The 3,253-nt window shown below is 52.5% G+C and overlaps 1 long non-coding RNA gene across 1 annotated transcript; it reads left to right on the top strand.

Moving 5' to 3' along the window:
* Positions 1-292: 292 nt before the first annotated feature.
* LOC135298980 (uncharacterized) lies at positions 293-3,253 on the top strand. The gene is made up of 2 exons (XR_010361014.1): positions 293-349; positions 2,539-3,253. It is a non-coding gene; the product is annotated as an uncharacterized LOC135298980 (long non-coding RNA).

The following is a 3,253-nucleotide window of genomic DNA, read 5'->3' as shown; positions in this document are numbered from 1 at the left end:
GCGACGAGGTTAGGGGACTCTCCTACGCGTGCCCAAATAATTAGAGGTGCAAGGAGGCCGGAGGGTTCGACGGGCTGGGAAACAGCCACGGGTGTTTGCGCCTGTCCTGTGGTGTGACTTTGGTGGGACCTGAGGCTGAGGCAAGGACAGGGGACACTGCGCGTATCCCTGGAAAAGATGCGCCATTCAGCCCGCGTCGTTGCGACGTAGCTCCCGGGGCGGCTGTGTTTCGGGTTTTTGCATGTATCTTTCAATCCCAAAGTAATTGTTTTAAAACAATTCATCTTTTGCAGATAACGGGTAATGGAGTCCAACTGCCGCAAACTTGTCTCCGCCTGTGTTCAGCTAGGTAAGAGACACCCCGGCCCGCCGGGCCGGGGGCACAGCGGCCCCGCTGCCGTGCGGAGCGGTGCGCGGGTGGGCAGCCAGGCGGGCCGGGCCCGGGGAAGCGGCGTCACCTCCGCGAAGGGCCGCGCAGCGTCGGGCGCTGACCACCCACCCACCCACCCAGTCACCTCCCCCCTGCGCCCCCGCGCCGTGTCCCCGTCCCCAGGCGTGCAGCCCGCCGCCGTCGAGTGTCTCTATTCCGCAGGCGGACATCTAACGGGGAGATGAGCGGGAGGGCCGCACGGAGCCCGCCGGCAGAGCGGTGTCCGGTCCGGCGGCCGCCCCCAGCGCCAGTGGCAAGCGGCGGCGGCTCCGCGCGGCTCCGCGGGCGCGCTGCGGGGCGGCAGCGCCGAGCCGGGCCCGCCTGCGCGGCGCCAGGGCGCCCTCTGCTGTCCAACGGCGGCGCGCCGGGCGCCGCTTGCGCCGGGAGGTGCGCGGCCGCGGGAGAGGGAAGGGAAAGGGGAAGGAAAGGGGGTGCGCGCACCCCCGCGGCTGCGGCCGCGCAGCGCAGCGCCTCCCGCCTCCAGCGCGTGTCCCCCAAAAAAGTATGGCTGTCAGCGCGCCGTTTAGACAGCCGCAGCGTCGCTCTCGTACTTATTTTTATTTTCTATTTTTTGACACCACCCCCTCGCCGTAAACAAGCCGCCAGCCCTCTTCTGCCCCCAGAGGTAGGCACCCCCACAGAGCTCCGTCTGCAGCAGAGCGAGCTCCTGTCTCTCTTCCCCTGCCCTTTTCAGGGGGTCTGACAGGCGAGCCCGAGGGGTGGTAAAGAAAAACAGCAATGCAAACATATTACAAAGAAGAAAACAAGCGCTCTGTATTTCGAGAGACTGTTTAATCCAAGATAAACGTAATTTTGTTTAAATAAAATACATTAACCTGAATTAATAATACAGGAAACTAGAGTGAATTAATAATGCACGTATTCCTGGTCTCGTGGTTAAACACTTCCTTGTAAGAATACTGTATTAACCCTGTTTGGCCAAACAGCTCGCTATTTCTCAAATAACATCCAATGATTTCAGGAGAGGCCACATCCCCTTCTCGAGTCCACCCGCCCCCGGGGACTTTAGGCAGGATTTGCTAGCTGGACATCAAAACCCCTAGAAGAAGAAACGCTTAAGCTAAAGGAAGGTTAGCGAGCAAAATCCGGGGTAATTCCAAACGCCAAAGTATTACGAACCGATAATTTTTAATCCCGGAAACATACACGATATTAAATTGTGCACAAATAGGCTTTACCAGAGTCTGGCACTTTTTCCCTCGGCCAGTAATAAGTGTTAAATAATGTGGAAAGGAAGGGTGACATTGCTTTATATATGGTTTGCAAATAAGAAAGGCCTTTTTACCCTCCCCTGCCTTTTCTTCCCGATGAACAGGTGGTCTTAATCAAAGCCCTTAGCACGATCTAATGGGAAAGTGGGGACCTTTCTGATATAATAAATTTATGAGCCCTTCCAAGTCAGCTTTATTCGACTAAGTATTTATAAAAGTAATATCCACATATGCTCCCTGACACGGTAACTTTAACTTCCTCTGCCGAGAAACAAATGGTTATTTTCTTAAACATCAATTATGAACCTGGATTATTGTAGTACACGCAAAATTTCCTGCCTTGTTACCGTACCAGCCGGTCTGATTTTTACTCGCCGGGCTGCAGGGGAAATTGCTATCTAAACACCTTTAATGCCATTAATTAAAACATACGTCCGAGTCCAAGAAGCAACGGCGGTGTTGCCTGACCATTAAAACGCTCCCATTTACGGGGAAGGGAAGCGCGACGACCTCGGATACGGATATATCCCTGCCGATATGGGAATATATTCCTGCAGATATGGGGATGAACCCTGTGTGCTGCCTCAGTCCCTGCGACGGATAATGGCAAGTCCCGAGACGCCCTGAGCTGCTCGGGCGACTTGCTGTAAATCGTAGAAATCAAGGGTGTTTTCTCGTGGTACCGGCGGGGTTTGTTGGGTCTTGGTTTTGATTTGCTTAAACCCGCGCGGTACTCGTTGATTTTTGTCTTACCTGACCGTAAGGATGTCATGCTTTTGGTATTTAGCTTGCAAGAAGTCTGATGCTTGGGGCTGGCTGGGGGGAGGCGGGGAGGGAAGCAGGGGTGATTGGGGACCCCTCTCTGTCACATTTCAGCTTTGGAAATTACGAGGGCGGTGAGGTAATTTCGCGAGATAGGCACCGTCGGTGGCCACGAGGAGAACGATCGCTAACTAGAACCACTGGCATTAACAGCAAAACATGAGACTGTTTTGTCAAATCGATGGTTCTGCGAAAGGAGGAAACGAAATTCAGTAGGAGAACCTCCAAAACTACACGGCATGCCGGCTTCCCCCGGGGAATGGGGCGCAGAGGGGGAGGGCTGTTCCAGAAGAAACGAGTCCGAGGCCATGCCGAGGAAAGGAAAATGGGAAAGTATGAAAATATTATTGCAGCCTAGAGTGTCAAACGCAGCCCGACGGGTGTCAGATTTCTTCAGAGAGACAGGAAAATTGCTGCTGGGTGACCAGTCCCACAAAATTAGGAAAACTTCAGCACATGCTTCAGCAGACCCACAGCACTTGTAAATGGTTGTCGGTGGTGGGTTTGTTTGAGTAATTTTTATGCAGGGTGAAAGGATGCTTAAGGTGTTTGTGTGTACGTATATATATACATAATCTATACGATTTGTTAGGTCTGCGAATTCTACTTAAGGAATCCTTCCCTGTAATCGATAATCTGGGTATTGCTGAAACAGCAGCTTCCAGCATAAAATGTTGAAATTACATTCCGTCTTGTACCACCATTCAGCATTCCAAATTGATTGTTCCAATACTATCAAAAAAAAAAAAAAAAAAGGAAAAAGAAGAAA

This window comes from Passer domesticus, chromosome 4 (genome assembly GCF_036417665.1).
Source record: "Passer domesticus isolate bPasDom1 chromosome 4, bPasDom1.hap1, whole genome shotgun sequence".
NCBI classification, from domain to species: domain Eukaryota; kingdom Metazoa; phylum Chordata; class Aves; order Passeriformes; family Passeridae; genus Passer; species Passer domesticus.
Note: the sequence above shows the minus strand (reverse complement) of the source record. Positions and strands in the feature narration are given on the sequence as shown.